Source organism: Stegostoma tigrinum, chromosome 2 (genome assembly GCF_030684315.1).
Source record: "Stegostoma tigrinum isolate sSteTig4 chromosome 2, sSteTig4.hap1, whole genome shotgun sequence".
NCBI lineage: Eukaryota > Metazoa > Chordata > Chondrichthyes > Orectolobiformes > Stegostomatidae > Stegostoma > Stegostoma tigrinum.
In genome coordinates, this window is record NC_081355.1 from 94,087,573 (window position 1) to 94,110,201 (window position 22,629).

General features: G+C 42.3%; 1 protein-coding gene across 12 annotated transcripts in view; it reads right to left on the reverse strand.

The window, feature by feature from the left end:
* The window catches only part of grb10b (growth factor receptor-bound protein 10b), a 173,888-nt gene extending 157,636 nt beyond the window's left edge, over positions 1-16,252 (reverse strand). For 4 of the 12 annotated variants that reach the window (XM_059655625.1, XM_048557040.2, XM_048557050.2 and 1 more), the window contains exon 1: positions 15,358-15,565. The gene's annotated coding sequence lies outside the window, so the exon portion shown is untranslated. Of the gene's footprint in view, positions 1-12,451; positions 12,567-12,635; positions 12,709-15,357; positions 15,567-15,805; positions 15,959-16,102 lie in introns of those variants that run through there. The other 8 variants (XM_048557100.2, XM_048557110.2, XM_048557076.2 and 5 more) reach the window with 5 other exon arrangements.
* Positions 16,253-22,629: the final 6,377 nt, after the last annotated feature.

The following is a 22,629-nucleotide window of genomic DNA, read 5'->3' on the forward strand; positions in this document are numbered from 1 at the left end:
GATCAGCCATGAGAAATGCAGGATAGGGTAGTTTGCTCTTCAGAAGGTTAGTGAAATCTTAATGGTCCAAATGGCCTGCTTCTACATTCCAGGGAATCTATGAAGATCACTTCCCATTCTAAGCTCTTATATCAGAACGTCCTTGGGAATGAGGACTAATGTACAAGGTAGACAAATGATAAATGTGAACATGAACAACATTGACCATGCTCAAACCTGCAGATGTAGTTCTGGACTGGATGCAAGGTTGGCCCATCCATTTCACCTGACCAGCTCTCAAAGAGACAGTTCGCTCAAATACAAACATAACACTTCTTGCCTCAAAGAATTCCAGAAACTGGTATCCCATCACAAAGATGCCCATTATTTATATGTGCAAAGTCCTTGAGACTGATTCAGAGGACTCAGAGGCAGCTCTCTCAGAACAGAACCTCAGACACAAGTTTATACTTTTTGTAACAGCAATCTTGGCTGTGGCTTAACACAGCTAACAAGAGTCGAAGTAACAGCTCAACAAGAATGTTTTCCTCACAGTACACTGGCTGTGGCCAGGCAGCTCGGCGTCAGTCCCCTGAACTGAGATTTGAATCTCCTGGTTTTATATTTTTTCCTTCACTTGCTGTATTAGCAATAGGGCTGAGTTTTCAACCGGCATGTGTGTTGTGCACGTTGTGCAAGGACTCAGTTAAAAATACCACGTGTAAAGAATTTTATTCAATATTTCAGAACTAGGAAAAAAACCCATGTGGCCAGGGAACCAGTAACCAAAGTGTAATAGAGGCAATGCCACATTCTTCTTCATATCCATCAGAGTTACCTAATTGGATTAACAGCCACAATCAGGGAACTCATCCTCTGTTGTCCTGGTGTCCTCATGACAACCCTCTCCCTCGAAGTCTAAAGATACAGATCAGATTCCTTTGCCTCTGCCTCCAATACCAGCAGCGAGCAATGCACAATAGTTCACCTCTTATGCCCACAGCATCTCAGAAGAAATTCATTCTCTTCAGGCGGCAAAAAAGCTCAAGGCAGTAACTGCGCCCCAACACCAACCTCACCATCAAACCCGCAGACAAGGGTGGCGCAGTGGTAGTATGGCACACTGACCTCTACATCGCCGAGGCCAGACGCCAACTCTCCGACACCTCCTCCCTTGATCATGGCCCCACACCCGAACACCAAACCATCATCTCCAATACCATTCATGACCTCATCACCTCAGGGGACCTCCCACCCACAGCCTCCAACCTCATTGTTCCCCAACCCCGCACGGCCCGTTTCTATCTCCTTCCCAAAATCCACAAACCTGCCTGCCCTGGTCAACCCATCGTCTCAGCCTGCTCCTGCCCCACCGAACTCATCTCCACCTATCTGGACTCCATTTTCTCCCCTTTGGTCCAGGAACTCCCCACCTACATCTGTGACACCACCCATGCCCTCCACCTCCTCCAGGACATCCAATTCCCTGGCCCCCAACACCCCATTTTCACCATGGATGTCCAGTCCCTATACACCTGCATTCCGCATGCAGATGGCCTCAAGGCCCTCCGCTTCTTCCTGTCCCGCAGGCCCGACCAGTCCCCCTCCACCGACACCCTCATCCGCCTAGCTGAACTTGTCCTCACCCTCAACAATTTCTCTCTCGATTCCTCCCACTTCCTACAGACTAAGGGGGTGGCCATGGGCACCCGCATGGGCCCCAGCTATGCCTGCCTCTTTGTAGGTTACGTGGAACAGTCCCTCGTCGGCACCTACACAAGCCCCAAACCCCACCTATTCCTCCGGTACATTGTACATTGATGACTGTATCGGCGCTGCCTCTTGCTCCCCAGAGGAGCTCAAACAGTTCATCCACTTCACTAACACCTTCCACCCCGGCCTTCAGTTCATCTGGGCCATCTCCAGCACATCCCTCACCTTCCTGGATCTCAGTCTCCATCTCAGGCAACCAGCTTATAACTGATGTCCATTTCAAGCCCACCGACTCCCACAGCTACCTAGAATACACCTCCCCCCACCCACCCTCCTGCAAAAATTCCATCCCCTATTCCCAATTCCTCTGCCTCCGCTGCATCTGCTCCCACGATGAGGCATTCCACTCCCGTACATCCCCGATGTCCAAGTTCTTCAAGAACCGCAACCTTCCCCCCCACAGTGGTCGAGAACGCCCTTGACCGCATCGCCCGCAACACATCCCTCACACCCTGCCCCCGCCACAACCTCCCAAAGAGGATCCCCCTCGTTCTCACACACCACCCCACCAACCTCCGGATACAATGCATCATCCTCCGACACTTCCGCCATCTACAATCCGACCCCACCACCCAAGATATTTTTCCATCCCCACCCTTGTCTGCTTTCCGGAGAGACCACTCTCCGTGACTCCCTTGTTCGCTCCACACTCCCCTCCAACCCCACCACACCCGGCACCTTCCCCTGCAACCGCAGGAAATGCTACACTTGCCCCCACACCTCCTCCCTCACCCCTATCCCAGGCCCCAAGATGACATTCCACATTAAGCAGAGGTTCACCTGCACATCTGCCAATGTGGTATACTGCATCCACTGTACCCAGTGTGGCTTCCTCTACATTGGGGAAACCACGCGGAGGCTTGGGGACCGCTTTGCAGAACACCTCCGCTCAGTTCGCAATAAACAACTGCACCTCCCAGTCACAAACCATTTCCAATCCCCCTCCCATTCTTTAGATGACATCTCCATCATGGGCCTCCTGCAGTGCCACAATGATGCCACCTGAAGGTTGCAGGAACAGCAACTCATATTCCGCTTGGGAACCCTGGAGCCTAATGGTTTCAATGTGGACTTCACCAGCTTCAAAATCTCCCTTTCCCCCACATCCCAAAACCAGCCCAGTTCATCCCCTCCCCCCACTGCACCACACAACCAGCCCAGCTCTTCCCCCCGCCCCCCCCACCCAATGCATCCCAAAACCAGTCCAACCTGTCTCTGCCTCCCTAACCTGTTCTTCCTCTCACCCATCCCTTCCTCCCACCCCAAGCCGCACCTCCATCCCCTACCTACTAACCTCATCCCACCTCCTTGACTTGTCCGTCTTCCCTGGACTGACCTATCCCCTCCCTACCTATACCCTCTCCACCTATCTTCTTTTCTCTCCATCTTCGGTCCGCCTCCCCCTCTCTCCCTATTTATTCCAGAACCCTCACCCCCATCCCCCTGTCTGATGAAGGGTCTAGGCAGCTTTTGTGCTCCTAAGATGCTGCTGGTTCTGCTGTGTTCATCCAGCCTCACATTTTATTATCTTGGAATCTCCAGCATCTGCAGTTCCCATTATCACTCAGGCAGTAACATCTGCAGTGTCCAACTCAGATTCTGAGATATGTTCAACATTCAATGGGACTGGTGGAACTCTCAAGTTCCAGAACAGTCGGAAAGGCAGTCAAGGAGTCGGGCATGCTTTGCTCCCACATTCTTTGAGTTTGCAGCTTTCATGTGCTCATTCAGGATGGTCACACCTACCCAAAACTACATACATCATTAGGCCTGACCTTACGTTGATCGCCGCTCTTACCCATGCAGGGCCATTCCAGTGGTTGCCACAGTAAACACTGTATCTCTTGAAGTAAACTGTTTCATGTCACCCCCATATTTGCCGTGGGGATGGGGCCTGGGAAAGGGAGAGGAGGGTAAGTTGTTAGCTGTAATTTTCATCCTTGGCCTTCTGGGCACTGTCCCACCAACACAGCTGCATCCAAACCTGCCCACCAGACACATCCTCATTTTGGAAAGCCCAGGATGATGCGAGAAAGAATCCAGCCAATATCTGGCAGCAACCTTTGCTACGTGCTGTTATTCCAGCTCCCAATAATCATATGCTGCCATTCACTGTAATCTGCTAGTTTCAGGTGCAAAAACATTTCAGTTCAGAATATGATGGCCCTTTGGTTCAGCCATCACCATCAACTGTTTCAACTTTGCCAAGACCAGATCTTTCTGCATCCAAAGTCTGATACTGTCAGCTATGCAGGTGGGTTAAGTATTTCAGGCATCACAGAATTGTTTGGGAAGCTTGGCTCATTTGATCCTGTAATTGAGGACTAGGCCCAGTCTGTAGAAAGAATGCAGTATTTTTTCCAGGCAGATGAAAACTAACAAGTAATTGCCCTGACAACTTGTGGACCTGCTGCTTTTTTGATTATTGGGAGCCTAACTTTTCCTGAGGCACTAGATACTAAAAACTTTCAGGAGTTGACAAATTTAGTTATGGAACATTACGACCCCAAGCCTTAGGGCAGCACAGTGGCAGAGTGACCAACACTGCTGCCTCACAGTGGCAGGGACCCAGGTTCAATTCCACCCTTGGATGACAACGTGTGGAGTTTGCACATTGTCTCTGTGTCTGCGTGGGTTTCCTTCGGGTGCTTCGGTTCCCTCCCACGGGCCAAAGATGTGCAGGCTAGGTGGATTGGCCATGCTAAATTGCCCAGAGTGTTCAGGGATGTGTAAATTAGGTGGGTTATAGGGGGATGGGTCTGGGTGGGGTGCTCTGTGGATCAGTGTGGACTTGTTGGGCTGAAGGTCCTGCTTCTGCACTGTAGGGATTCCATGATTTTCTAATTCCAAGACGCTAATCAGTTTTACTTGGCAATTCCAGAGCCAAGGGAATCCATTATCGGGATTTTTGACTAAGTTAAAACGACTGGCAGAGGCAGATGATTTTTGGTTAATTCTTGACAGTTTCAGGGATCAAGGATTACAAGATTATGTTGGAGAAACTGTGGTTGTTTTCCTTGGAACTCTTAACGCTGAGGGAATGTGTAACAAATGTCAAAAATGTGACAGGGTATAAGAGATTATGGCAGCTTTGGATTTAGTAAACAAAGAGTTAGGAATTATTTATTGATGATACATTAATTGAATATACAAATATCAGAGCACACAGGTTTAAGGTTTTGAGCCAGAGATGTCAGGTGGTGATTACAGAAAGACTTTTTATACCTAACTGAGAATGATATTGACACTTGGGCTGAAGTGGTGAAAGCAGACACATGGAATGATTTAAAAAACAAACAACTTGAGGGAGACAGGGTTCAAGAGCTGAGCGGCTAAAATACAGGAATTGGACTGATTGAGTTGCTTGACGGAACGGCAAAGTTGACTGGCAAATATCCTCCATGCTTTAAATGGCTCAAAAGCTTCTATGATTGCCTGGTAAAGTGCAGAGAACAGCACGAAGTTGGAAAATACATTGAAAATTCAGATATTTGCTTCGGAATGGTTAAATAACGTGATTGAGTTACAGACTATAATCTTTTCAGATTGCTAATCAGCAGTTTAACATCTTTCCCAATCAATTTAACCACAAAATGATACAAAATTCAGAAGCTCCAAGACATCTGCAAAACAGCAATTAAAATCTCTAGTGTATCCAGCCATCTGCAGAGAAAGCAAGCTTTGGAGCTGGATGAACAGATCAGGCCAAGCAGCAGAGGAGCAGGAAAGCCGACGTTTCAGGTCTGGGCCCTTGAAGGAGAGTCCAGATTTGAAACGTCAACTTTCCTGCTCGGCCTGCTGTGTTGATCCAGCTTTACACCTCGTTATCTCAGATTCTCCACCGTCTGCTGTTTCTACTATCTCTCACTACATCTGCAGAGAAAGGCTTTTTTTTCAAAAAAAGAAGTGAATTAGATAGCAGAATCTCTGGGAAAGGGGACATGATTAGATAGTTTTGCTACATCATTGCCTGGCAGCCATGACTCAAACACCAATAAAAAAAAATCAAGAACTGCAGATGCTGTAAATCAGGAACAAAAACAAAGTTGCTGGAAAAGCTCAGGAGATCTGGTAGCAACTATGGAGAGGAAAACAGAGATAATGTTTCGGTTCCAGTTCTGAGGAAGGGTCACCGGACCCAAAACGTTAACTCTGTTTTCCCCTTCACAGATGATGCCAGACCTGCTGAGCTTTTCCAGCAACTTTGTTTTTGCTCACGACTCAAACGCCATTGTTACATGCACGAATTACTCATTGAGGGCGGCCACCTAACAGGCACGGAAGCAAAGCTGAAGCCCATGGAATAAAAGGGAAAGCAGTTACATGAAGCAGCAGAGTGACAGGAATCAAAACCACCAAATAGTGTTTCAATTTCAAAGTTGTCCATAACTAAATTTAAAGCACTGTGAACTAAGGGATAAAACCAAACAAGCAGAAAAAATGGACAGACAAGTGACAGATAAACTTTAATACAAAGCAATGTAGTAACACATTTTGAAAGGTATAATGAAGGAAAAAGTGACATGAAGGACAGAGGGGATGATTTGCCAATGTCAATTAACACGGCTGATTGAGAGTAGACTCATGAGCTGGTAATTATTGGATTGGGTATATCCTTCTGTGAAAAGTACATACCTGAGCAATTTTCCACGCTGGTGTTGCAATTATACTGGAACAGCTCAGCTAGCAACATAGCAAGATCTGGAGCACAAATCTTCAGTTTTGCTGCTGGAATATTGCCAGGGTTCATAGTCTTTTCAATATTCAGTACTTTCCGCCATTTCTTAAGTGCCAAAAAGTAAACCACGGTGATTAAAAATTGTCATGTGGCAGCTGAGAGATGGATCCTCCACTGGGTGCTTCTTTGGACTAATGCACTGATCTCCCCTATCATTGAGACCAGGGATGTTTGTGTTTGATTCTACCAGTCTTTCAACATCCATGATCTTAGAAATGTAATTTGAGTCTAAAAGAATGTTAGATCAACCATATGAATAGTTGGTTGCAAGTTCTTCACCTGAAACTTGAAATAGAAATTCAAGCTTAAGATAGGCTTGTACTGCTTTTTAGCCATTGACAACACCATCACTCCTTGCTTTCTGAAGTACAAGTAACGACCATGTGTAAACCAGGGCCAAGGCAGCTCACTTGGATCAGATTTGTGCCAATAAAGGTGCTAAATCTTTATTTCTGCTAAGGTAGATTCAGGACTTGCCTCCATCTTTATGCACCATGGCACAAAGTATTTATATAGCCTGTCTACCACTTCCTGGTTCCCCATTATTATTTCGCCAGTCTAATCTTCAAGGAGAGTTTGTACATATTCCTTTTTATATTTTTAAAAGAAGCCCACTGTCACTTTCTATATCACTTGCTCATTTGCCCTCAGTCTATTTTCTTAATTTTTCAGTCATCTTTTGTTAACTTTTAAAAACAAACTTTCCCAATCTTCTGGTTGCAAATAATTTTTGCTGCATTTTTTTTCTTTCAACTCGATACTTCCCTTAACTTCTTTGGCCACCTGTGGCCAGTTTGTCCCCTTCCTAGAATCTTTCATCCTTACTGGGATCTCTTTGCTGCAAGTCACAAACTATTTTCTTAAATGTTTGAAATTGGTCTTCAATGGCCTTTTTTGCCAAATTCCTTTCTCGTTCCGATGAAATAATCCTTGTTTAAGATTAGTTCAATTCCAAGCTTCTCAAAATTAAACGAAAATAAAGATGAGTAAAACACTCAGATCAGACAGCATCTGTTCTGAAGGAGGGTCAATGGACCCTAAAATGTTAACTCTACTTTATCTCCACAGATGCTGCCTGACCTGCTCAGTTTTTCCAGCAATGTTGGATTTCCAACACCCACAGATTTGGGTTTTTTTATACAGTATTTTCTTCTCCTATGATCAACAACTTACTTTTAAAATTTGATTACACCCTCCAAGCAAAATCCACATTTAAGGTAAGTAGTAGGGAAAATATACTGGAGGTAGTGGTCATGTAGAAAATGTTAGAATTGAGAGATATCTAATATTAAAAAGGTCTCAATCAAAATGATTAGTAGAGTCACAAATTTACAAAAAGGTATTTTTTTCTGTGAGATTTTAACTAGTAGGATAAACTCGGTGAAACCAGAGGATCCAGCCCAATTGGATTTCGAGGAATTAAAGAAAAGTGGGATTTGAGAGATTGGTTGGTGAAAGGAAAGCACACTGTAGGAATAAAAGGGTCATTGACAAGCTGACAGGGTGACCTGCTAGTTACAGCCTAAGGATCAGTGCTTGACTCTGCTATTCACAACTGTGGATGAAAAAAAGACTTAACATATTCAATTCTGTGGGTGATATAAAAGTTAAGTGGGAAGATATGCTGTGAAGAGAACACAAAGAAACTGCATAGGGAAAAAGACAGTCTCAGTGATTGAGCAAGAGCATAGGAGCAGCCATTTTTCCATGAGCTTGATTCCACTTGCTAGCTACCCAATGAGATCATCGCAGATGTACAATGTTACTCCACATATTTACTTTTATTCCAAATCTTCTGGCTACTCTGAGTAACTTTTCCTTTAAATCTAAGCTCTAAAATTAAGTGATCTATCAACTGGGCATTTGTTTGGAAAAGTTTAAAGTTTAAAAGTCCTTACAAACCATTGAACAAAAAATGCTAACTATTGTACAAAAGGTCTGGCCACTAGTTTTAGACAATAGAAATTATCTAAATCTGCTTGCCATTGGATCTTTAAAGTTTTCAATGATACCTTAAATTTTCTGATTTCTGAAGAATAGAAGCACAATTCCTCCTCGTAACTTAATGATGCCTAGAGCAAGAGAACATTCTCGTAAAATCTATTCTACACACTATCCAAGACCAATATACCTTCTTCACGTCCAGAATTGCTCTTGACATTTCAAGTCAAGTCAAGCCAAGGCCTCAGAAACAAAAAAAAAGAAACTGCTGGAAAAAACTCAGCAGGTTCAGCAGCTCCTGCGAACAGATATCGTAGTTAAAGCTTTGGGTCCACAGACCTTTCCTTAGAAGGGTTCGCTTAGCTAAAGTGTGATTCTACTTTTTGCATTCTAGTATAAGACCAGCAAGTCATTTGCTTTGATTGTTTGCTATTCCTGCCATATAATTTTAATCACCAGATGTACTTCAAGTATCAAGTTTCTTCACTGATACTTATTGCACCGTTTAGAAACATAACATGCTCTTTGTTGTGTCCAAAGTTCATGACCTTATTTGCTTACAATGGAATCTAACTGCTACAGTTTTGCCCACTTAAATACACGGTTTCCATTTCACGTATCTATCGCCATAGCTCACACAGTGCCACTGATGACAAATGTGGCTCTGTGGCCACTAGACTGGACAGATGCCTCAAACACAGATCCTTAAAGCCTCAGGTTGCTGTTTAGATTATACATTAATTATTCCATCTAATGCCACTCATCTAATATCCTGGAATGGTCAATAATTTGTCTTCACCTCCATCGGCTCCAACTTCTCAGTTTCTACAAAACATATCTACGTGGACTTCACCATGCACAATAATTTTCAGATACTCCCATCCCTTTAGGCATCTTTTCTCAAGATGAAATCATTAGGCCAGACACAACCTACTGTTGACAAATTAAATCTGGCTCAGTGATCAACTGTAAAATAGAAAAGCAGGTTTTCTTTCTCTAAATAGCAAGAGACTGGGAAATTATTTGTTAGTTCACTTAGAAAACGTAGGCTGGGCAAGCATATAAAGCTCATCCCTAACTGATTTAGAGAGGGCGGCAGCATGCAGTCTTCTTTAACTACTGCAAGTGGAGTTACCAATAAGTGGAGTTATACCCACAATGCAGTTAGTGAGGGGAAGGGGGGAGTCCCAGAATTTTGATTCAGCAACACTGAAGGAAGGGTAATATATTTTCTGAATAAGGATGGCGAAAAGCTTGAAGAACTTGATGTTCCTATGCTATCTTTCTAGATGATAGGCATGGGTTTCGAAAATGGTATCTAACAAGCCTCAGTGAATTTTTGCGGTGCATCTTATAAACAGTACACACTGTTACAAAGCATCAGTGGTGGAAGGAGTGCACATTGTGGAGGCTGTGCCAGTCAAGCAGGTTTCTTTGCCCCTGGAGAGTGTCAAAGTTTCTTCAGTGTTGTTGGAGCTGCACTCAAACAGGAAAGTGGGGAGTCTGTCACACTCTTGACATGTGCCTTGTAAAAGATGGCAGGCACGCTTTGGGGAGTCACTAGATGCAGGATTCCTAGCCTCTGACCAGCTCTTGCAGACATATTCCAGTTCAGCTTCGAGTCAACAGCAATCCAAAGAATGTTGCTGTTGGGGATTCAGCATCAGTAGCAATGAATGTCAAGGAGCAACTGCTAGATTCTCTACCTTCCTGGGAAATGACATTGCCTGGCAGTAGTGTGGCCTAAATATTACTTGCCATTTATTGGAACATCAATTTAACTGGAACAAAAGTTACAGTACTAGGACAAGACAAATACAAGCACGAAAATTACTGGAGGTCCGGTTTTCAACCGCCAATGCAATTAACAAACATGTCGAAACAGACCCATCTACACACCACTTCAATAACTGCCCACCATGACAAACCAGACCATAAATTCACAGGACAGAACAATGGCGCTTCAACAGTGGCTACATAGCACTAACTGTCACCTAAAAGGGAGCTGAAACGTTTGTATGAAAACCAGTCAGCTCAGCAAACCAACAACTCCAACTCCCTCACAACCATCTTGAGCTCTTGTTGCTCAAAATTACCTTCACTCTTGCCCTTCTTTCTCAGGTCAAAAGGATGAACAGTTGAGTGTACCCAGTATGCATGTGGCTTACTTATCCATCACCAGATCAAGCACTCAGTCTTGTTCTCCTCTACCAGGATGTTTCACTATTTTGCTGGGTAATACCATGTGTGTAGCCTCCGATTAGGTACTGTTGAGTTTTTCCACCAGATGTTTAAACTGTGGTGTCCATTGAACCGAGTTACTTTGCTTTCGTTTTTCCTTCACAATGGAGTATATATACACGGTCTAGCTCTATTTGCTTGTTGAAGGCCTTCTCAGTGGAGAACCAGGCCGAGGAATTGCCATGCTTGTCTCTGCTGGGCCTGTCCCAGGATCCTGGTGTTGTCCCAATCAATTTGGTGGTTTTCCTTCTCCATGTTGTAGGAAATGAGTGAGTTTTTTTTTGTTGCTAGTTGATGCTGGTGTACTTTTGTGGCTTATTTCCTTCCTGTTTGTCCAATGTTATAACTGTCACACACTTTGCAGGGGATCTTGTATATTACGTTGGTCCTGTCCATAGTGGGTGATGGGTCTTTGGTTCGGGTTAGCTGTTGGTGTGCGGTTGATGCAAGTTTGTGTGCTACTCTGATGCCTAGGTGGTCGTAGGAGTCGTAGTTAGTTCAGATGTGTCCATGGTGTAAAGTAGCACAATAAGGGTGTCAGGGGGTGCAGTATCTTCTTGTCGTCGTTCGTGTAATAAGCATCTTCTGACCCAGTTGTTCAGGTATCCCTTGTCATTGAATACTTAGAAGAGGTACATCTCTTCTTTTTGGTGTAGTTCTGTGTGGCTGCAATATATTGTTGCCCGTTTGGAGTAGAGTTTTCATGCAACTTCATTTGTGGGAGTTAAAGATGGTTGCGTTGAAATTCAGGACTTGGGTCAATGTGTGGCTTTCCTGCATACCTTGGTTAGGAATTCCCCATTGGTCCCGCATTCCACCATGACATCCAGGAATGGCAGCCGTTTGTTCTTTTCCTCTTCCTCTGTGAATCTGATCCCATTGAGTGTTGTTTATTAGTTGGTGTTTCTCTTCTAGTTTGTCCATTAATAATGACGAAGGTGTCATCCATGTCTCGTATGCATAGTTTTGGTTGGATTATTAGAAGGGTCATGCTCTTGAGTCTCTGCATCACCACTTCAGCTATTAGTTGGAGATTAGTGATCCCATGGGTGTCCAAGTGATCTGTTCAGATATTTGGCCCTTAAAGTTAAAGTGGTAGCGAGGGCAAAGACCCAGTAGCTTCAGCATGTTGTCTGTGGAGATGGTGTTACTTGGGCCTTGATCTTGTTTTAGTAGTGTTGCTAGTGGTACATCTATCAATGTGACTAGGCCAGCAACGTCAAATTTTACCATGGTCTCACTGTGGTCTATTTTTATATCCAAAATGGAATTGAGGATCTCTTGGGATGAATGGATTGAGTGGGGTGAATTGCTGATGAGGTGCTTTTAGTCTCCTTTGTAACTCCTCGGATAATCTATGTGATAGCATGCCTGGCAAGAAGGCTATCGGTCTAAGGAGTACTTGTGGTTTGTGTACCTTCGGGAGGCAGCAGATTCGGGGGTGGGAGTATTAGTTTGTCCACCAACCAACAAACCAGTTCAGCAAGCCAAAACCCAAGCTACAAATCTACTCAAAACCTTTTATCCTCTTGTTGGTTCCTTCTAGCAGTTATGACCTTTACAATTTGACCAAATCTTGGTGAGGGACTTTGAAGACCCCAGCATGAATATGTTTTGATCTTGAACAAAACCACAAGTTGCTGGAAAAGCTCAGCAAGTCTGACAGCATCTGTAAAGGAAAGATCAGTTAACATTTCGGGTCTGGTAACCATTCCTCAGATCTTGCCACCTACAGTTCTTTCTCCAAGTATAGATTTATTAGCTAATACAGGAACATACTTATTATCCAGCATATTTCCATGCTTGCATTTGACTTGGAGAGACTTCGTAGGGTCTGTGGCTACTGTTGGTGAACGGATCAAGAAATGATGCCATTTGAAAGGAGTGGGTGTCTCTGAAAGTCAACCACAAAGTTATCATGCATGTATAATAAATGAGTAGAAAACTAAAATAGTACACTCACCTCTTCGATAGCAGAAATGGTTTCTGGAATGAGGGAATTCCTTTGAGAAGCCGAGTAGATTGTGCCTACAATCCTTAGAGAGTGAAAAAAGAACATATGCTGGCCTCACTGAAATAATATTCTCAAGGCTCTTGAAAGCGTTGATACTAGGATTATGTCTCCCCTCTATTACATGTTAACAGTCTCAGAAGACAGCTCTGGCCATTCTGAACCGAAGAAGAGAAACTTCGCGTGAAGGGAAGTATATCTTTGAAAATCTGTCTCAGATCATTGAATAAATTCAGAAAAGAAGGAATTGATGTTTGGATATTTAGGAATGGGGGATAGTGCAGCAAGATGGAATTAAGGTGAATCATTCATAATTGAGCATACTTGGCCTTTTTAAAGGAAGGACTAAACAGTTTCCCCTGCTCCTGCTTATATTCTTATGTTCTAAGGCTTCAAATGAACTTATGTCCAAGAAGTGTTCAGCTAATGGAGACAAATGAATGGTTTCTTTCCCCCTATATTTTCAGTATCCAGAAAATTGGCACCCAGAGAAGCTACTTCTGTCATTCCTTTCCAAGCATCACTAAGCTTCACTAATAAACTAGCAGCACTTTTCTGATACCACGTGCTTTCATGATTTTGCGTCAATTCTGCATAATTAACCTCTGAATAATCTTTGTGCCATAGAGATTCACTGAAGACAAGTAAAATGATAACAATCACACAATAGCCACTGTTGGGCCAAAGTTCAAACTCCATTCTAAAATATACCTCCTTTCGAAGGTGAGTTTTGACAATGAGTAATTAGGCCAATATAGTCTATAAAACTCAGTGAATGATTGTGCTTTTATGATAACATTTTAAGAAAGAAAACCTAAGCATAGTTTCACAATCACTGAATCTTTAGCTGCTCAGGACTATTCTAGTTGCACCTCATCTCACAAAAACAGTGAACATTGAAACAGGGAAGAAAGAACAACAGGAAACAAAACATTCCGAAGAGATATTGTTAATTTAAAAGTTGTAATCTATGAAACATTAGCCAACCTCCATACATTGTTAATTTTCAACCATGCTGATAAAGCTACATTTTCAAATGTTTTCTTGACTAGTTTTGAAGAGTTACAACACTCAACTAAACCTTTCTATCATTAGTTTAACTGGTTAAATGTCTTAGAAGGATACCATTTCGTTTAGCTAATCAAACACTTAACAGATATAATTCTTAGATAGACAATCTTTACCAGTATGGCCACAACACAATAAAACCAACATTATAACTTCCACATTGCCAACAGGACCGTGGAACCTCAAGTGTTTCAAACCTTGTTTTTCCATAATTCCTCAGGTAATGGCTTGGTTGAAAGTAAGTGACAATTGATTCTGCTGTTCTCCCAACCCAACGTGCAATGCAGGAACAGATTAAGAAATACTTTTCAGGCCTTTGAAAACAATTTCCCAAATCTTCAAGGTCTTTACCATTTCATTCTTGTATTCTCATTTGCTTGTTTTGAAATGGAAAATAATTCTTGGCAAGATGAGTAAATAAGCACTTTTTTTAAAAAACAGGCAATCATGTGAAACGGTTTGGCTTCACTACCTTGAATCAATAGTTCCACAATCTTATCTAACACTGCCAATCTTCACTTTACTTATACCCACCCCCAAAACAAACCAAGTACAATCAATCGAGAGAAAGTAGACCTGACCGCTTGAAACGTCGCTTCATACAGGTCAGACATTTTTTTTCAAAATGCAATTACAAATACACATCCTTTTCTTCATTAACCAATCAGACAGTCTGAATTTCAGCGATACCAAGTTTCACCACTCCGTATTTAAAAATTGACATTTTACGCTTATCCATTCCAACCTTTTGCAGCTAATAGCTACAGTTTGACTTCGTTTGGAGGATGTAAGTATCAAAAGCTGTTTTCCACCCAAGTGGAAGTGACGTTAACATTTTTTTTAGGAAAAAAGTTGCTTCTTCATTTGCTGTAAAACGCTGTTACAGTTTCCGCAGGAATGTACAATCTTTGAACACCACACACGAGTAAGGAAGGCAGATTTTCTCAGCATTATCTTCGATGTCACCCAAGCAAATGCAAATATTCAGCGGCTTATTTAACCCCACCATCGTCTCATTTTTGGAAAAGTACCCAAAAGTGGTCTCCCTCACTACTCCAGAGTCCATACTTTCCAAACTCTGTTTAAAGGGATAACTGCGGTATTTCAGATTCAAGAGGCCCTACTCCGGTCCCGATTAATGAAGAGATGAGAATGCTTTAGCATAAAAAGTTCTGACAGAATACCGAGCAATTGAACTTTCTCACGTAACTCGTTCCGTAGAAGCTTACAATCGAATGTAACCGCGACACTTAAAGTCAAAAGTTTATTTTTTTAAAAAATGGCTTGTGTGCGCGCGCGTTATACTTGTTTAGACGAAGATGATCTAAGGTTTCCAGCTCCACTGGACACCAACTGTACCTCATTGCGTACGTGCACTGACCACAGCGCCTCTTCATCCCAAATGTTTGTGATACAAGCTTTAAAACACCCTTCACCACTACCTTACATGGTGCACACCAATAACTGGACATTACCCCAATGCACCAAAGAAAAACACTTTCCAACAGCTCCTCTCCTCCCAGGCACGAACACAAGACCAATACACGCGAACAAATCATTCACGAGGTAAGGTGGGGAAGCAAAGATTAGGGAAAGGAACACTTACTTCAATCTTGATTGCTAGTCCTGCAAAATGATAATTTTACTTTGCCCCTGCTCACCGACGAACTAATTGACTCTCTTAACAACCCCCCTCTACTTCCACAACTCTCTCCCGCAGTAACTCCTCCTCAACGCGCGTGCTACAGACACTTTAAAAAAATGGCGACGCCTCGCCTGCGGGTGCGCGCACAATCCCAACTTTTTGTTCCCGTCCCACACACAAAAAAAGGAAAAAGTAACTGCCGCTGCGCGTGAACGCACGCGGCTGAAACACCCAACCCCGCCCGCACGCTCGCTCGCGCGCCAACACAAACTGCCCAGCCCCTCCCCCACAGCGGATCATAAACGAATCGCCCGTCCGGTGCCCGAGCGGCCTGTGGCCGTTAGTAACACGCGAGCGGAGCCGACTCGGAGCAACAAACGGAATGAAAGTGTCTCCGAAATTTCATCACCTCAAATCCCTAGTCCGTCAAAAATCTCCTTGTACAAAACTCCCGCATACGAATATTGGAAGAGACCTGGTGATCGGATGAATTCTCTACCTCCCACCAACCGTCCCCCCTTTCTGTCCGTACCCACATACAACTCGTGAGAAATTAGTCAACCTGACTCGTTCACATGCTTAAAAACCGAGGCACACAGGGTTAAAACTCGAAAGCTTTCCTGATTGCCTTGTAAATTACGAGTGGTGATGGTGCAATTTTGAAAGAATACGTAAAATGCAGTGTCCAGACGTCAGCATCGCCTACCTCCTCGAATACTTGTGGTCGGCCGTAGGTGTAATGTAAAATTTCCTGTGTGCCCAGATCAAGATTGTGTACGTATATGGTTATTGTCGCTGAGCTCCATGCTTTAGTGCTTCCCTGTACTAGTTCACTTTAATAGGGATGACTGGCCTTTCAAAGGTTGTAAATTATTATTTTTTCCGCGCTTTGCCTTTTCTCCCCCTGCAAATTTCCGGTCGAGTTGTGCACGCACATGGCAACACCGCAGGCATCCTCTTGAGAAGGACTTTCCTGGAACAGCCAAGCATATTGACTATGGGACAGCAATCGGCTGCCAAAAAGGGACGGCGGCACTCAGGCTTACCCTGCCTTTAGAGGTCTTCCTATTCAGCTGAGCCGTAAAGTTTCCACTCGTGTCCAAAAGTTTATACCAAGCCATAACTGATCATATTTGGAGAAGCCTCCACTTTATTGGCCTTCCCATCTCTGATTCTCACTTTCTGAACACCCCAGAATTCATCTTCACGGAGGTTATTTGTCTTTGATGCGACAGTTTTTCCGTTTTACACAATTGCCTCGCAGACTCGCCCAGTTTAGCAGATTGAACAGTTCTCCAGCAGTCGAGGAATTACTTACTGCCAGCTATGGTCTGCTCCGCTGACGTCCATAGTTGATCCAGAAAGACGCTTATTAGCTGTTCTAATCTCAAAAGCAGATGTGTCTCCATCTCGTCAACATTTAACAAAAAAGATAGACCAAACAAAACCGTTCGCAAAAAGAAATACATGAAGTAAACTAACTATACATTAAAGAGAGCTGATTGTTGTCTTGTAAAAGCACGATAGAAGGCAGTGTTAAAGATGTGTCGATTTCACTTCACAGGAAGGTCAGTAATAATATCCCGATCAAAGCATTGATTGAGACAGGGATAGGTAGCTGTTAGCAACTCAAAGAGCTAAATTAAGGATCGCAGTTTTGATAAGAATACATTGTGCGGTGATGTTACCAAATAATAAAGCATTATGGAAATATACTTGGTAAATTTGAATTCGCGTACTCGGCTATTAATATGATCTTTGCCAGAGTTCCGCATAAAAACTCTTTTAACTGTGCTTTTAATTTATGTCCAGCACTAGTTGTCCTCAGCACTGTTAGATTTGACAGCAGAAAAATCGCAATTCTGTAACGTCTTGTGGAAAATGTGCGTGCGAGAATATCAGGAGAGAACAGAACCAGGTTCAAGTGTGATGCCGTTCGCAATGGAATTATCTCCACAGACCCGCTGCGTGGGCTCATTAGATTTAAAAATTACTTAGAATGTGAGCTACCTGGTGTTTCCTTTAGGGGAGGAGAGGAGACTTCTTAATTTAAATTCGTAAGCAGTTATATTTTCAGAACCAAATCAATTTTTTTTAAATGTTATAACGACGAATTTAGAATTTGGTGTTCCAAAGACAATTAACTTCTTTACCAATAAAGTTTAGATTATGAATGGAGGACTCGGTGACAGCAATCAAAAATGAGAAATGTTCTGGTTTTAAAAATGATTGTTTGTAAGTTATTTTAAAACTTTTTTATGGAATGAAACGATATCAGGAAAGCTGCTCCATTTATTCTTTTGCCTCCATTCCTTAAAGTAAGTGAGTACCGTGCTCAGAGAATCGTGAGGGGCGTAGATATAGTGAATGGCAAGGGTCTTTTCTCCAGGTTGAGGGAGTTCAAAACTAGAGGGCACAGTTTTAAGGGGAGGGGAGAAAGTTTTAAAAAGGACGTGAGGAGCAACGTTTTTACACAGAGAATAGTTCCTGTGTGGAATGAACTGCCAGAGGAAGTGGTGAATGTAGGTACAGTTACAATATTTAAATAACGTTTGGATAAGTACATGAATAGGAAAGGTTTGGGACAATACGGGGCAAATTCAGGCAAGTGGAACTAGTTTTGAACATGGTTGGCATGGACTAGTTGGACCAAAGGATCTTTGTCCATGTGGCATGACTCTATAACATCTGATGTAAGAAAAAAATAATTTGGAGCACACAAGCAGGAGATCTTATGGTTTATTAAAAGTGTCAAATATCTTAATTGTTTCTCAGTAATATTGTTATTTAACACTTCCTAGCCTCATGAAAATAAATATCAATGATTTAATTCTAGAGTTAACTGAGTAAGTTGGCTGTACTAAAATGTATTGATTTTACAGAAAAGGTGACTGGTCAAAGCCACTAACAATTACGTGAAACTAATGAAAGTGCATATGTCATGATAATTTTTTGAATGTGTTTTCTTTCATTTCGGACTAATTTTCTTTGGGTATCATTTGTTTTTATTTTGTTTGGTTCAGTTGCTTGAGCATACTTTTATCTTTTAAATTAAATCCCAGAATTAATATACCTGTAAAATGAGTACTTTGCCAATTCTTTGCTGGAAGTTAACAATATATGCAGTATAAAATTAAAATAATTTAGTTGAGATCACTAACCTATCACAACAAGTCCATTCACTAAAATGCTGCTTGGCCTGCTGTGTTCATCCAGCTCTATACTTTGTTATCTTGGATTTTCCAGCATCTGCAGTTCCTATTATCTCTCCCATTCACTTCCAAATGTGAATAAATCCTGTGTCTTAGTATCTTCTCCAAGAGCTTCCTCAATACTGACATCAGGCTCACTGGCCTATAATTACATGGATTATCTGTGTTTCCCTTCTTAAACAAAAAGGAACAACACTGGCCATTCTGTAGTCCTCGTGTGAGGCCAAAGAAGATGCAAAGATATTTAATAAGGACCCAGCTATTTCCTCTCATGCCTCCCACAGTATCCCAGGATAGATACCATCTGGCCCTGGAGACATGTCTACTTTAATTCATTTCAACACTTCCTCCTTCATTATGTTCATCTGTCTGAGAGTATTCACATTCTATTCCCTAACCTCATTAACCCTCACCACCCTCCCTTTGGTGAATACCAATCTGAAGCACTCATTAAAGATCTCATCCATTTCCTCAGGCACCACACATCCCCTGAGACAGTAAGAACTGCCGATGCTGGAGTCAGAGATAACACAGTGTGGGATAACAAAGTATGGAGCTGGATGAACACAGCAGGCCAAGCAGCATCTTAGGACCACAAAAGCTGATGTTTCGGGCCTGGACCCTTCATCAGAAGCTGGAGAAACACAACAGGTCAAGCAGCATCAGAGGAACAGGAAAGCTGACTTTTCAGGTCGGGACCCTTCTTCAGAAATGGGGGAGGGGTAGGAGGTTCTGAAATAAATAAGGAGAGGAGGGATGGGGCAGGGGAAGGTAGGTGGGGTGGTGATAAGGAGTGCAGATAGGCAATAGTGGGGGTTGGTCAGTAAGGTGGGAGGAACAGACAGGTGGGGAGAGAAGACAGACAGGTCAAAGAGGCAGGGATGAAAGGTAGGTGGGATGGAAATAGGTGAGTGCAGGTAGGCAATGGTCGGGGTTGGTCAGTGAAGGGGGAGGAATGGATTGGTGGGAGAGAAGATGGACAGGTCAAGGAGGCAGGGATGAGAAGGAGGGTTGGTCATGGGAAGATTTTGAAGCTAGTAAAGTCCACATTGAGACTACATCACACATAACCTCCCTCCTTTATCCATGAGTGGGCTTACTCTTTCCCTAGCTACCCTTATGCTCCGATTGTATGAATAAAATGCCTTGATATTCTCCAAGCTAGCCAAGGACATACCATAACCCCTTTCAGCCCTCCTAACTCCCTGTTTGTTCTTTTTCCTATTTTCTCTATATTCTTCAAACTTCCAATATCTTTTTACTGGAACTGTCAGAACTCCAAAAAGCAATAGAGACAATACATATATATCCCAAGGTTAAGAAATTGTGCTGTTCAGAAATCATTTAATGCTTCCTTACATGAATTAAATGCAATTGATGATGGTGATCCTAAGTAACATTGTCATCACCTTCTTGAATTATACTTTTGTAGCTGTGCCAAAAAAAGGGTCTGGTGGGTTCTGGCCCCTTCAAGGATGATTTTGTAATAAAGACACATGTAAAACCACTCAATCATTGCACCTTAGTACCATAATGTCTGTTTTGGATTAAAATGCTGAATTTCTGGTTCAAGTGGTGAAAACTAAACAATGTGAAAGATATCTTTGATTCAACTTTATCAAACCTATTTCATCATTTATATATGCAATTCCTTGATTGAAGTCCATCTTTGCGCTTGATATCCAGAGCCCTTGATCCATGGAAGATAACTGGACTGTTTTTCCTCATGACAAATTGTTTAGTATACTTGCAAAATGTAGACTCAAGTAACCATGCCTACTATTGCATTTTTATGCCAACATACAGTTTCTCCGTCCTCCAGCCAATTTCATTTTATTTCTTTACAGCATTTCTCTGGAGAAACCAGCACAGAATGAAAGAGATTTATTCAGCGGACTCCCCACTCTATATCTCTTTTTCCACGTCAAGTAGACAGCTAACTTCTCAATTCCTTTGAGAAAATCTTTGAAAAGCAAGTTCTGTTCAGTAGGATGCCTAATACCAGATGTGTATTATCAATGGTGCCCTATAGACTACACTGAGTAATGTAATTGAATGATTTTTTTATTCCTCATATCTAGTCAGACAAGATTCTGTCCATGACATCTCTGAGACATCCTTTCTCTGATGTTCTGCAATGTTCTCTTTAATCAATATTGCTTCCTTTTGTTCCTTTCTTATCTTTCTCAAACATCTTGTATTCAGCAATATTTAATACCCAGTCCTGGTGTTCCTTGATCCAGGTGTCTGTTATTACCATAACATCACATTTCCATGTGGCTCTCTGTATCTTCAATTCTTTCATCTTATTTAACACTCACTAGGCATTCTCACATGTACGGACTGTGACCCTGTGACTTTATCACTTACACTTTTAAGTTGAATCCACCAAACAGCTTACTATTTCCTGCTCTTATATTATCTGCCTCACCCAATATTTTTTGCAGATTGGCATTCTTCTGGTTCTCACACCACTGTCAAAATCGTTTTTTCTCTCCAATAAGACAAGTAAATCTTCCTTCAAGGAATCCTTTGGCTTCCCATCTTCCCCCAAGACTGATCCCTATGTCCCAAAAGACTTAAGCCATTCAGCCTCTCCCTGTTGGCACTATTTTGAAATTACATCCAAGATGTCAACAGCAGCACATAGGAAGTGTTTGGGCCTCTGAGCCTATCCACTCCAATCACCAGGCCAGGCACACTTTTTTTTGTCTCTTCCTTTATGTTTCATAACAAACTCCTTTGTATCTTCTTTCTGCAGCTGTGGTGGATGAAGAGAACAAAAGATGAACTTTGTCTTAATTATTTATATTTATATTTATATTTACTATAATTAAAATGGCACCAGAGTATGATGACAAACAATTTTAACTGTATTTTTCTAAGTACAAGTGACAATAAATTACTATTACTGTTATCTCTTGAGCTACACATGTGTCTGCACTTTTCTTCTATCTCTCCATTCACTTACATGTGGTAGCATAAGTAATATGAAAGTTGCTACTTTAGAGGTACTGCTGGTAATTTCCTCCCTAGCTCCATGAATCCTAACAGCAGAACATTTATCATTCTTTTTATGTCATCAGTATTAATATTGGCCACAACTGCTGGTTGTTCACTCTCCTCCAGCAGGGTACGCTGTAACATCCAGTGACGACCTTGACACTGGCACCATCCTGGATTTTTGGATTTGTGCCACTGGCCATAGAAACACTTATCAGTTCTGCTGACTGTTGAATTTCCTATCACTATTACTGTACCAGTCTTCTTTGTGCCTCCAATCCCATACAGCAGAGCCTCTAATGACTTGGCCCTGAATGCACTACTAAGATGGACCATTCTTTCATTTCTATTCAGAATTGAATACTGTTGGAGATGCATTCTGGGAACTGTTGACTACCTGTCTATTTCTTCTTGACTGGTGGTTACTGATTCCTTCTTCTTAGAATTGCTCTTAAGCAGCAGGATAACTATACATATAAGTGTGCTATCTACAAATCTCTCAATTGAATGGCGGTGCTACAGTGATACCAGATGCTGTTAAAGCTCTGAAGATCAAACTGCTGCATGTGATGACACTTCCTTCACTTATGATTATTCACCTCTCAGGAAATGTCTTGAAATTCCTACATGGACCAGGATGTCTACTTCAGGAGTTGGGACTTTCTGTTTCCTCGATATTTTAGGTAATAAAGCATACTATTTTTTAAAAAAGGAGCTCGCCATTTCTTCACGTCTCTTGTCACCTAAATATATGGAGGCTATAAAAATTTAAGCTAATTACAAAAATCAAACTTTAAATTTTCCAAATCCTTAGTCTAACTTCCTAACTTCGAAGAAAGGGAAAAATGCAGAATACTCAATAATCAACTCATCGCATTCCTATGATGTCACAGTTTGATTTTTATTTTCTTTCTCTAACTTTAGAGATCCTGTTCAAGTCTGATCATGACACACTTCACAATCTATCTGGTCTGCTTTACATTCCTTCCTGTCTGCCTCAATGATCGTGACTTGCTTA